General features: G+C 35.5%; 1 pseudogene; it reads left to right on the top strand.

The window, feature by feature from the left end:
• The first annotated feature begins 533 nt into the window (after positions 1-533).
• On the top strand, positions 534-13,942 carry LOC132039088 (exocyst complex component SEC6-like; annotated as a pseudogene).
• The last annotated feature ends 606 nt before the right edge of the window (positions 13,943-14,548 follow it).

Raw genomic sequence — 14,548 nt, 5'->3', positions numbered from 1 at the left:
CTTGGATGATCGACCTAAGGTACTTGAAACTTTCTTTCTTCGGGATGACTTGAGTATCTAGCTACACGTCCTCGTCCTCTACCTGAATCACATCACTTAACTTGCACTCTAAGTATTCTGTCTTAGTCCTGCTCAACTTAAAACCTTTCGACTCCAGGGTCTCTCTCCAAACCTCCAGTCTCCCGTTAACACCGCTCTGCGACTCGTCAATAAGCATAATGTCATCTGCAAACAACATGCACCACAACACCTCTCCTTGAATGTGGCTTGTCAGTGCGTCCATTGCCAAAGCAAACAAAAATGGGCTAAAATGCGACCCACAGTGCAGCCCATCGTGACTGGAAAGTGTTCTGAGTCACCTCCAACCGTCCTCACCCGGGTCTTGACTCCGTCATACATGTCCTTAATCTCTCTAATGTATGCTATTGGAACACCTTTAGTTTCCAAACATCTCCACAGCACCTCCCTTGGGACTTTGTCGTAAGCCTTCTCTAGGTCAACAAACACCATGTGCAAGTCAGTCTTCTTATCCAATGTTTTGGCTTGCAGAAAAACAACTTCTTAAAAATCTCACACAGCAGAAGTTGAAGGTTCAGGAAAAAGGCTACAAAGACAAATGTTACTTAAGTATAAAGTCCGTTGAAGCACGTTTTGACAAATTGCTCGATCAGGAAGACCTTAAAGCAGCCTATAGAGAAACTGAAATTTGGTTAGAATATCTGCTTTTATGTCGACGTGTTCAACTTGCCTGCATTTAGAAGTTAATGCTGTGTATTTCTCCAAAAGACAATATTTATAAAGCGACAAACTGAAAGAGAACAATTGTAAAGTAGAATATAATATGGTTAAAGAAGCATAGATTCATATTTCCACACTTAAAGTCTTCCTGTTTGATCTAGAAACTCACAAATTAACATATACGGGCCTCTAGCCTATTGTCTGTCGGTATAGTATTCATCTTGACAAAGATTATCCCCATTTTCGTTCATCTTGCTGACTGAATACCAAGCTTTCCCGAGCACGTGCCCATTTCTAGTTGCTGATATCACGTTCTTATCTGCTTCTTGTCAACGAGTCAATGGGATTTCTGATAAAGCAGACACTAAGTCATTTGACACATTTGGTAGCCTGTAGCTTGTAGCCTATCTGTTCCTCCCAATTCAGCAAAGTTTCCCACCTTTGGTTATGTTGTCTCTTTTGAGTTTAACTGCCATCATGCCAAATAACTGCTTGTGTTGAAAGGCTGTAGTCTCACGTAATTAGCTACGAGGAATAGTCTAGGAACACCTTGGGGAAGGATTTAGAGGATGCTGCAATGAAAGAAACTAAGGAGAAATGAAACTCTGGGAAAAGATGCACACAGTTGGTTATGCTTGTTAATAATGAAATTGAGAAAACAATCAAAGACAAGGGGGATGTGTGAGACAAATAAAGCATATGTTTTGAGAATGAGTTCTTATCACTGTTAAATTAGAACCCTTTTTTGCATGGAGGTGCATGTCACGTAGCTTTCTTTTAAAGCCTTTTTGTTTTGAACAAAATCTGGGATGCTCTTTTTCCGTAAGACATGTCAGGCTGGGTTTAACATATTATATTAACCCATGAAATTGTTAGAGGTGAAGCTAGATAAAACGTCTTGGAATTGATTCCCAGTTTGTTTCTTTGTGATATAAAAAAGAGAATTTGTAGCCAGTAGGAGGAAAAATTCAGGGTGAGAGATACATACTCCTGTCAGAGATAAATGACAAAGTAGAGGAAAATTGAACTTTGCGGGGTGATATGTATGTATTCTCATTATTCCCGATATCCTTTCATAGATTGAGTATTCGATGACATGCTGTTTTATCGGTATACAGATAGGAGAAGAGCTGGAAGATAACAACATTACGTGGCTCCTTCTGACTTTCCTCCAAGGTTTGTGCTTTGCTCTTTACACCTCTGTAGTATATTTTTTTCTTTTCCCGTTTGCTTCAGGATTAACTAATTTAGCATTAGATAAATAAAACATTACATGTCTAGAAAGAATAACCCTCTGTTGTGCTCAGATTGTCCTCAAGGCATTCCACTATCTCAGTTGGCTCTGTTGTATCCATTAGTGACTTAATTTGATTTACAGCTATATTTGGTATGGCAATATTATCTCTAGCATTAGTCACAATCTGATATTCCTCATTGCTATTGATTAGCCTTACCCTTTATTAAAGTATAATATACAACATAATGTATTCATATAATCGAGCATCTGATTTTCTAATGTTTGGGATGATGGAAAGTTTCACATGCATGATGTTTGAACATGATTTTCTTCAAAAAAGCTTTTGTTAGCGGTAAACTATTGCTTGTGCTAAATAGGTGTCATTTTTGGTCTTAAGCAAGCAACACTTTCAACTCCAGAGGCATCAAAAAAAGGAAAAGAAAAAACTCGTAAGGTTTATATCTCCTTCTGCTAACACTTGATCTACTTCTGTTTCTTTTCTGTATGTTGTTATGTCCATTCTAACGCACTTTATAGTAACTTAGATATGAGGATTTTTCCAACTCATAGGTAATCTTTATACAGAGAGATTTGTTCAGTGGCTGAGAAAACTGAGTGACCAAGCTATAACATGACAAATATAGAGATCTTAAGAGTATTGACTTTAATCATATTGGCATTTCTTTCTGCGGATTCTTTTGAAAAGATTACTTTGTATAGCTTGTTGTCAAGTTGATTAAAAAGCTAGATAATTCAGGAATATCATAAACTGAATAAGAATAAAGCATCTCTGTCAGTTTTTCTAATCTGAAGAATATTTGATATCGAATTCCTATACTGCGGTCATAGCTCATAAACTTTGGTCAAAATTTGGTATGATTTGTTCAGTGGTTGAAAAGCTGAGTGACAAAGCTAATAATATGGCCAGTATATAGATTTTGAAGTTATTACAACTTTAATCCTTGACATTTTCTTTTCTTTTGGATAAGTTAAAGGTTATGTTGGCATTAGAAATTGTTGTTTGTTTATTAAAAACAGAAAATATGGAAATTTTATATACTATAGAATTGAAGTCATGCAAAAGGCATTTCAACCAGTTATTCCATATCTATGAATATTTGACATTTATCCTGTGTTGTGGTTATAGGCTCTGTAGCTTTGAGTCAAAAATTTGGTCAGATAGCAATTGTTTCTTTTCTACTTGTTGTGGACTTCTTTCTTTGTATTTACTTGTATACAAATTAAGAGGTTCAATTTTACCTTCTTGAAGCTGCTTGTAATTAATCTCAATGTTTCCAAATTGTGTATCCCATCCTTCTAAGTAAACGTTGACGGGTAGTGCTATAGCATCCAATCATGGCCCATGGGCAGTAATCCGAGAATTCATATCCATGTTAATAGTTCACCTAATGAGCTCATGGCTCAGTTTTTGGTTCTTCTTTTTAACCAGTAATAAATTTCCATCATAGAAGAACAGTCAAGTCTAAGTGTTTCATTTTTGGTTTCCTGTACCCCTTTTTGGTTCTTTTGTTTGGTAACTGAGTTTTGTGTCCATGAGCTACATAATTCTGCAAAAGTAAAGTGCAGGTTCTGACCCATAATTAACTTCCAACCACTTCCCATCATCACCTCTCCAGCATTAACATATTCATCTTCTAAGGTCTTTCTTTATGGGTGAGGAAATGCTCTCTCCGCCCCCACTCTCCTTTGCAAGAGATGTTGCTGTGATTCCAGAATTAGAATCTTTTCTGAATCCATGAATTAGGTAACAGGTTGGGTGGTGGAGCTACCAGAAAGAGTCCTCCCCACTAGCCCTTTTTCTCCTTCTTGCTGCAAGAGATGTTGCGATTAGAATTAGGGTCTTTTCTGAACCCATGAATTAGGTAACAGGTTGGGTGGTCGACTACCAAGAAAGTCTAATTGAACTTGGAGTTGATGATTACTAGGCATAAAGTTTGCTCTAGAGTGGTGCAATGGATCCTCTCATGAATGCCTATGTTGAAGAATGCTAGCTATTAAAGGAAGGGTTTAAACTCGATTTATTATCATATTGCCTTTCATTATTTTTAGGACATACATAATGCTGATTTTTTCATGTCATTTTCGTAATATAGAAATGGTACTTGAATATCCCTTGAGGCAGACAAAGTACAGCCACCTAAAAAGACTGATGATGGGAAACTTTACACACCTACTGCCGTTGACTTATTTAGGATCCTGGGGGAGCAGGTGCACAAATTCTATCTGAGAAAATAGCACTGATGTCATGTTATACAGGATAGCTACAATATATATTTCAGGTAAGTTCATTGATTTCATGTTATGTAAGGGACAGATTTTATGTTAATTTTAAGAACAAAATGACTTCTTCACCATTATTGGATCTCTCTTCTTCTATCTATCATCCCCCCTCATGCTTCTCAGACATGCTATCGCCTATATACTGAAGTGAGGATATTCTACTACATGCTGTTTTATTATCAGAGAGTGGGAGGACTTGCTTTGTTTATTATAGGTCTTTCCATTAGTCATTCTAGTTTGTAGCTGGTGTAATTTTCTGGTATTTCAAGATTCTAAGATCTATTGTCTTGTATTTTGGGACTTATATACAGTGAATTTAGCTGACTAGTTCTATATAAACATCTACAAGGAAAAATCTTCAATGCTTTGCATTCTTTTGGCATCATCATCATGCATGTGTTAAACAAAGCAAACTAAATTTCTAGTTGTTGCTTAAATTATCCTTTAGTGAGGGCTAATGGTGCATGGTTCTGTCAGCATTTTTTCACAGGTAGTTTTTTCTCAGCAAATTTGTATATCCAAGTGATTTGCACAAGAGGACTTGAAGTATTATTTGGACTTTGTTAGAAGTAGAAGCACTTCTCCTGAAATGCTTCATCTTCCATATCTTTGATCAAGGAGGAATATTATTTTCCAAAAAATTTCGTTTACTTGACTATCCTTTAACGAGGAAAATGAAATGAATCTTGTGTTTATATGATAATCGTTTCCCCCTCTTTATGAGTGTGTTTATATGATAACCTGCTTGATCAGATGCTCCAAAGGCTATTGTCCTGAAAATAAAGGACTTTGTTCTTATTTCTCTCCTTTCTGATATATTGCTGGTAATAATCATATGAATTCATGAGTTTTTTATTAGCGACGGCTTTAATTTTTAGGTTTCTGAAAAGAAACATATCTGATGGTTGCTTGATAATGTTCCTTTCCAGGTAATGATTGATTTTCAAGCAGCCGAGAGGAAAGAGATTGGAGGAACCTGCTTCTGAAATCAGTCTGATCCCTATGTGCAATGGTTTGTAAAATTCAGAAATCTGGTGTTTATTGTAGGTAGAAAGATCTTTGAATTGTGCTGGTGCTTCACAACTATGCTAAAACGGCGCTCAGCTTAGATTAACAATAATCTTCGCTGTTATGATCGCGCGATGGAGCTAAGTTCTAGCACTCTTGAAGCTCTCCCTCAGAACTATACTGAGCAGGTCATATTAGTTTTGCCCTCCTCCTTGACTGCTGCGTAAATCTTCTGTGCTTTATCTGATTGCTGTTACTGCCTCTTTTGTCTCAAGTCGTCTTGTCTGTTGGTTTATCTAAGATGAATCTGGTAGAATTTTATAATTGTATATCGATTTTGATAAAAAGATAATAGACAAAAGTGGTTCATATGTCCATGTCTTTAAGCTCTTATTATTGTTTACCTAATATTGTTGTGGTCTTGCGGATCTTAGTGGTGTTATTATATTTTTTACTTTTTAACTTTTTGAGTGAAGAAATAGTCTCATTTTTCTTGATAGTTGTAAATAAAGATTCTCATTTATAAGGTAGAGGTTGTACCGGATACTGATGTCTACAACTATAGAAATGTTTTTCGAATTCTAATAAACTAAACTGCATCAATCTCGCTGATGATTTAACAAATACAAAAAAGAAAAGAAAATATCAATAAAAGGACACCATGTAGAAGATGGAAAGCACAACATTCTAAAAACGTTCTGTAAAAAACTTATCTTAGAAGTATTGACATTGGGCTTTAACCATGATTACCTTCTCTTATGTTAAGTTCTTTAGTTGCTTCTCCGTTAATTTCCGGAGACACTTGCAAGGTTTTCTAGAAGTTGCAAGTACAATAAAGGCTTGATTTTACGAATGCCTGTGACTTCAATATATTCATCAAATGGGCAACCCTATCTTTTGAGGATTGATTTGTTTTTGACAATCTCTAGAGTTAATTCCCCACTCAATTTTTATGAGACTTTGGGGACGGCCTATGGAATTAGCCAGATGTAGGTGCACATTAATGCATCTTCTTAGGGTTTAAGGTCTCAGGAATCGTCATGTGCATGACACGTCTCTCTCCTGAAACAGCCTTAAAGACCATGTATTCGTTTGAGGTGCAGAACTTTGAAAATTGAAGTAGCCCATGTAAAATGTATGACTTATCCAAAATCTCTATCAGGGACAATTGTCTCTTGTCATTTCAACTTATTATATGATCAGTTAAAACATAGCTTCTCAGGAATAAATAGAAATATTCCACATCACAAATTATAAATGATCACATAACATAAGGAGCCCTTTAGTAGCATACATGGAGGATAAAATAGAACGTTGTTTGCTATGGTTTGGCCACTTCCTATGTAGACCTGGTTAGCCCCGCAGGTGTGGTAATATAATGGTTGAAAGTGGTAAAAAAGTACAAGATTCATCTAAAATCATATGGAGGGGAATGCTTATGTTTTAAAAAAGCATTGATGGGAGATGCTATCAAAACTCCTACAGTCTATTGGAATCAATTGGTAGTTAAGAACAGAGCCCAAAAAAAAAAGAAAAAAAAGCAAATGATTCATGTGCAAAATATCAAGGAGTTAAAATTAAGGCTTAGTTTGTTATACTTATATTAGGTTGTGTCTTGATCAAATAATAAAATATGTATATTAGGTTGATGTGCCAGGAGTCCTTATTGTCTCTTTTGGGGGAACTCCTATGCTAGTGTGGAGATAAGGCACTAAGTGTAAGATTTAGAGAACTTTTGGCGTTAGGGGAACTCTTAATTAGCCTTAAAGACAAGTTATCTTGCTAGTGTTGGAATAGAAATTGGACCAGAGCTTAATGGATATGGAAATTTGTTTCATTCTGACTAACTTGGAATTGAGGCATACTTTATGGGTTCGGTGGCAATTCAATCAACACAGATGCAATGTGTCAAATAAGCCACTAAAGACGTGGCCTCTTAAAGCCATGCAAATAAAACCAAACCCGCACACTGCATCTAAAAAATCAGTGCCAAGTACCCAACAACATAAATCCAAAACCCTGTTATGCGCAGCCAAATCGAACAACCATCGGATGTGATTGTCAGTGTTTGTTGCTTAGAGTTTCAAGTCTTGTGTGAGCAAACAATCTTTGAAGGGAAGACTAGTGGATATGACACTCGGGATGAAATGGAGAGTAAAGTTCAAAGAGCAGACTATGAACCATATGTTACCTTTACCAATACTTCGCACATCTAACTTGCTCTCATTAATTGCAGGAAGCTATTCATCAAACTGTCAGTGTTATCTTTGAAAGATCAGGAGTAGAGGTACTCGTTAAGTTGTACCACAAAGGTGATTTTCCTCGGAATTTCTCTGTTGCTAGGAGCTCTCATTCCATCTGCTGGAAGTGTTATCTTAGAATTGTTACTATGTAGTGGTGGAGAAGTGTTGAATCTATTCTGTCTTTGTGCTATGTTCACAAAGAGATTCTAATCATTTTACGTCTTACAGTGTCTGCAGTTGCGTGTATGCTATTTTCTTGATCATTTCTTTGTTTCCCTTTGGATTGTTTGATTGTATACATATATTTGCTTCTTTTATATTTCAAAATTACGGTCATCATAATTACCTATATATTGAACCGAGGGTCTATCGGAAGCTTGACCTCTCTACCCGAGGTAAGTGGAGTGCAAATACGTCACTTGGGGCCTCACTTGTGGGATTACAGGTATGTTGTTGTTGTATTGAAGTATCTGCTCTAACCTGAGAGAAAGTCTGAGTCGATTATCACTCCCTCCGTTCCCAAAATAATTCTCCACCTTTCCTTCTGGTGTCTGAAAAATGATTGCCAACTCTTCTTAAAAGAAAGTGGGTGACATTAATGGCCCAAGGTTATAGATAACCACGCCGTGGTCATTTGCACAAATGTAAAACCCTTTTTGAATATGCATGGTTATAATTAACACACATTTTGGTAAAACCAAAACGGATGCATGGCCACATGATTTACAGTTTCAACATTTTTTCTAAATAAAATTTGCACTTCCAATTTTGGATAAGGGAGTACATCAGGTAAGAAAAGTGTTTGAATTACGTATATCATAAAATGTTAACTAAGAACTACTTTCATTAAGGATAATTAATTTGAAAATATATCACATCAAGATTAGGATAATATAAATATTACTTATGTAGTTTGAATTGGTATTTGAAAAAACAAAAAGAAAAGTTAGTTAGGCATTAGGAATGGAATAATAACATTAAGATACTAGTGAAATTTAATTTTACAATTCTGTGTAGAATCATTAGTTTATTGAAGTTGGCTTGTAAAATGTCCTCATTTAATGAATAACCAAATCATTAACTCCGGCCATCATCTTGTTAGTTCAGAATCATTAAGAGGTTCAGAAAGTTATTGAAGGATTTTTAGGCAGCTTCTCTTAACTAAGGTCATACTAACTCTTTGCATGGTGCTCCTACCTATTTTTGACCCACTTAGGACTTATGTGCTTCTCGTCGACTGCCTGATGAATCTTATGGCAACTATAATAGTAGTATGGGCTGAAAAACATACAATATAATATTAAAGGAATTTAATTTTATAAACGTGTCACAACCATTGTCATTCTTTGCAATCATGGCAATTTTCCATGGAATAACTAAGCATTATGTTAGTAGCGAAAAGTTGATACCTCTGGTGCAAATATTATCCCATTCCAGCTCTTACAAAGTGTAGAATGCCTGTCAGCTGCATTCACTGCTTTTGTTGTTAGTTACTTACTGTCTTTAGGAGGAATAAGTTTACCTGCAATTCCATGATTATCTCACTTCCTTTCTCCAGTTGTCCCAGTAGTGTTCAGTTCGTGATGAGAATCTTCTGGAATTTCTGTCACAGTAAAATTAATATGATCCGAACCACCTCCTCTACTATTCGAAAGGCAGAAAGTATCACTTGGTCCCTTTTTCCAATTCCTTCCAATCAATGGCAACTCCACTTTTCTTGCTAGCAGGGCAAAAGACATTCGCCTGCATTTGATTCAATTTCTGGATTGCGTCTCCTTTCTGAACCTGGAGTATACATCGATAGGCTTAAAGTGTGCGTTTTGACTAATACCTTTATTGATTTAATGAAACAAGTCAATTCTAATTGATCAAACTGGGACATTGAGTTGGAATTAAGTTGCTAGAAAAGATAGATGTAACCAATTTGAAACCTTTTGGAATTTACCTAGCAATTGACTTTAGAAGTAAGATCTGCAACCTTTATGTGTTCTGCAGCCTTTGATAGACACTAGAAGCAAGATGTTCTATCCATAGAGAAAGAGTCTAACCATTATGTACTGCACAAAAGCTGAAGCATTTTATCGTCTTCACCTGCCTATCAAAAAAAAATGTGAAGCATTCTGTCAATAGAATTAGTTCCAGTCAGATATTATGCAAATGATTTAGGTTGTAAACCAATTCTAAAGAACTCTATTTAACTATGTGAATATTCTGTAATTTTATATCTCAGATTGGTTGGAAGGACTAGTGCGAGTTCCTAGTTGCAACATTTTGGAGACTACTTCACAGATGTTAAGATGTGAGTTTTCTTTGTGCTTAGCTTTCAGAGAATAGCTCCTCCATGGAATATTTCTTTATCCCTACTCATGTGAGCTATTAAAATATTTTATGAAGATATATGCAGCAGCATTTTCTAATTGAGGAATATCCTAGAATGAGTGACACATTATATCATTAACTTTTGTGTGTTTCACAATTTATAAAGGTACATTGAAGAAAGATCTTTTAGAGCGTTTGTCGAGGCGTGCCTGGAGGAGACTGTTGTTGTATATATGGATCATCTACTTACCCAGGTTTATTTGAAAGTTTCTTACAGTTCATTAATTTGAGACAGCTTTTGTTGTGGGTTTACAAGGTTGGTTGACTATTTATATGTCCCGCATGGTAAGAAAAACTATATTAAAGAAGCGGGTAGGGATAGTATGATGAGGTTCTCATGGATTTCTTTCGGGGGGTACATTAGCGTTTCTGTAAACCCAACAACTTTCTTATTAGACTCTTATAGCTACCTGGGATATATTTTCAAGTTTTGGAGAATTTTGAAATCTCATGCACATATTTCTTCTCTTAATTTGTCGGGAGGGTGGCAAATTGATGTGCAGCTCAACTTATGCACATCTTTTACTTCTGTTCTTATCTCATTACTTCTGCATTTTGAGATATGGATGAATATTGCCTTTCTGTCTTTAAACACTCAAATCAACACATGTATAAACTTTCCTGTTCTAGCTTATGAGATTGCGATGCACCTTCATCATAGTGCTGATGGTCACAAATTACAATACCAGTCTCTTCTATGATTATTTTTGGCTTAATGTCGAGCCAAACTCAATTTTAGTCAAGCTACTTCTTGTCCTTTTCTATAAGGTTTACTTATTTTAATTTAATATTGTCAGTGTCAGTTTGGGGCTATATTTTTTATTTTTGGGCTAAAATGGTGGCAATTTATTCATCCAGTATTCAATCGAAAGATGCAGACAAATACAGAAAAGATGATGTTTATCTGATACCTGACAACTATAACTCACGTTTTGAAAAATTAAGGTATTAAAAAAATTGTGAAACATTATATATATTGTACAAGGGTTTTGTTTCATGTATGTTTTAATTTTTTAGCCAACTTTTTATACTACAGTAATAATAGCGGTAAACGTATAGTTGTTAATAAGAACGTTTGTAACATTTTGAAGACTAGAAAAATCATATATATCTTCTAATATATCTTCTATGAAATGAAGGATAGGGTGAATATTAAAGTACTGAAATTGGATCGTAGAAGTATCATGTTACTTGCCTAGATGAAAGTACGAATATCAAATGTGAATGAAAAACAAAATTAACAGCAAAGGAGGAAGTAACTGGCAAGAGAATTAGAGAGATTGGAAATTTAATGTTGTCTTGATATTAAGAAGAAATAAAGGGAATATACTTTACTGAATCGAAGTAAATCCGCTTGCCTCAGGTGTCTTTAATTCTTGGGCTAGTTAATTTGAGGGTTTGTGTGGATGGTTTGCATATTCAACGATGGAAGTGTTTTGGTTGTCTTCCCTTTAGATGTATTACTTCTAATTAAGATTTTCTTATCAACTGAAAAATAAGGTTACTTCCATAATATCATTAGGATATGAAATTAATGGTCTTCAAGCTATTTTGGTAAATACTGACGCAATTTAAAAGTCTACTGCCCGGAGCTTTGGTCTAGTGGTAAGAGTGCAGCGTGTGATGCCCCTATAAAAAGAAAACAGACCCTGCTAGAAGTTTGTGGATTAACCCATAAATCCACTAGCTCGAATTCTAATAAAAGTGCCTAGGTGGAAAATGAAAGAGAAGTTTATTATCACGTTTGAACCATCGCCATCTGCGGCCACTCGAGATTTCTCAGTTATAAAAATTAACTTGATCCTACTTTTCAGGTAAATTTATATACCCAATACTGGTGCTTCAGATACTCCTACACACACACACACACACACACACACACACACACACACGTGTATATATTATATGTTGTCTTAACTTTGGTAACTGCAAAGCTGTCTTTTGATATGGCTAAGCTATTTGTATGTCAATGGACATGGAGTACATGATCACCAGGGGTGGCAAATGGGTGGGTTTTGGTTAGTTGGTTTGGTTGAAAATGGTTGAACAAAAATGGGTTGGTTTCAGTAGCCCTTATTTTATGTAATTAATGTAGGTTGGGTGATAAATAGCTTAGTTTGGTTATGGGTTAACCCATATTATACAAGTGTAATATTATTTCAAGTGTATGTTTATAATTTTTTCAACTTTGTCAAGTTTAATTAATTTTCATATAAATTTCAGGGTGAGGGGTCGTTGAGGAAATTGGGGTAGATTCTTAAAATTTTTTTTTTTTTTTTTCATTTTTTATAATTTTTTTTATAAAAGTAAATATGCAATTAATTTTTTTTTTTGGGCGGGGGAGGTGGAGGTAGGGGATGGGGTGGGGTGGGGGACGGTCTTTTCCATTATTTATAAATTTTTTTTATAGAAAATAGCATATAGGAAAATTGAATTTTTTTTTTTGGGGGGGGGTTGTAGGGAGGGTAAGAATTTTTTTTTTCCATTTTTTATAAAATTTTATAAAAGTAAAATATTTAGTGAATTTTTTTTTTTTTGGGGGGGGTTGGGGGGGGGAATGGGAATTGAGGTAAAATTTTTTTTTCATTTTTTATAAAATTTTATTAGGGTAAAATATATGAAATTGATTTTTGTGTGTTTCGGGGGGGGGGGGGGGGGGGGGGGGTTTGGGAGTGGGAGATGAAAAAAAATTCTCTTACACGGCTTTTATCAAGAAAAATAAAGTAGATGAAATAAAAAAAAGTGTGTGGGGTGGGGGGCATGGCGGGAGGTGGGTGGTGGGGTAAGAGGTTGGGGTGGGAGGTAAGAAAAAAATTTCTCTTTTATAAAACTTTATAAAGAAAAATAAAATATATAGGCAAAAAAAGTGGGGTTGGGGGGGGGGGGGGGGGCGGAGTGTGAGGTAAGGGTTGGGGTGGAAAGTAAGAAAGAAATTTCTCATTTTCAAAATGAGTTGTTATTAGGTTTAGTGTGTTAACATACGAATCACATATTTACCACTCTTACCTATTTTTATGGGTTAAAGACTTAAACTCCATCACACACACACACACACACACACACACACACACACACACACACACACACACACACACACACACACACACACACGGCTCATGGCCACCCACCTGAAATATAATTGGCTAAACTCACTAACATGTGGGTAAAATGGGCTAATTTTCTAAATATGAGCTCAAGTACCCACCTCTAAGTCAGTCTGTACCTTTATAACATATCTCAAGTACCATTCATTGAAAATGAGAACTAGTACGGATACTCAAATGACTTGAAGAACTTACTTCATCTGGGAAGCCTGATTCTTTCACACTGGTTTACACAAATATTTTAGAACAATAGACTGTCCGGTATGTTTTCTTGACTGTTCTTATCCATGCGGAGATATTTCAACTGAGTTATGAATCATTATAATCTACATCTCAGTTAAAATTGAATCTAGTGTGTGGAAGCTGGTCGTATCTTATTGTTTTAATTTGTCTCTTAGTGATCGTGATGACATTAGCATTGTTTCTTAACTGCAGCCATTGGTTGAAGAATAGTGAATATATGAAATACCACGAAAAGGCATAAAGGAATATGTATAGTAATTATCTAAGTATTTCATAGTGCAAAATATATTCACAATTTGAATTAACCTGAGAGAAAGGATATTGCTGTATTTACTTGTAAAATAGATGTTTTGCTACTCATTTTGAATTCTTCACTGTGCTGTTTTCTACATTAAATCCCTGCCAATGGGTAAATGAAGTTATCTGTTGTTTTTAGTAAGTTGTGATTATTTATCATGTTTTGGGGGCTTACACGATTTATTATTTCTTGTTGTATGCACGATAATATCAAATTTCCATATAAATATATGCAAATCCAGAAACTTGTCTGTGTTTGTGAAATATGTTGCAGACTTCTCCAAAACTGTTGTCGATCCCTTGTAGACATTTGTGCAAGAACAGTATTGTGCTTTGGTTTTTGTTTTGCTTTTTAGCTGGAGCTGTTGGGATTCGAAAATGAACTTGTGTAGAGTAGTTACCACTGCTAAAAAATATCAAAAGCATTAAGCTCATGGTTCTCCAGCCATTTACAGCGACTCAATCAACCCTTCAAAAGTCCTTGTGATGATAACTTGATTTCTCTTTATTGCTTTTGCCAGCCAGGTTATTTTGTTGTAGAAATAGGTTGTTCAGAATATAAAGAAATCTATGAACATTCTCTGGTAGATGGAAATCACTCCCAAAACAGGTTTTCGTTTTTCCCCAGGGTGAAGTCCCTATCGCGTCCAAAACATTCCAGCCATAGCGCTCACATAGACCAACTGCTGCAACAAAATTGTTTGTTTTCAGTCGCTGAAGAAATTTCCTGTACACTTAAATGTACCGGTCAGACTATATTTTCTACGTCTTCATGATAAGTTGTTGTAACTCATTTGTTCGGATTGTAGTTGCCTTTGCCAAATATGTATTCATTCCATTATCATTTTAGCTATTACCAATTTTACCTTCGTTAGGGTTTCACCATGTCGAGTTCTATTTGTAATAAATTGTTAAATAATAGGTCAACTGAGTTCCCCTCTCTCATATCTGTGTGTAGATTCTTAAAATGTTTCAACAGCTGAACAGATATGTTCCTT

The sequence above is a fragment of the Lycium ferocissimum genome, chromosome 12, assembly GCF_029784015.1.
Source record: "Lycium ferocissimum isolate CSIRO_LF1 chromosome 12, AGI_CSIRO_Lferr_CH_V1, whole genome shotgun sequence".
Taxonomy (NCBI): domain Eukaryota; kingdom Viridiplantae; phylum Streptophyta; class Magnoliopsida; order Solanales; family Solanaceae; genus Lycium; species Lycium ferocissimum.
Note: the sequence above shows the minus strand (reverse complement) of the source record. Positions and strands in the feature narration are given on the sequence as shown.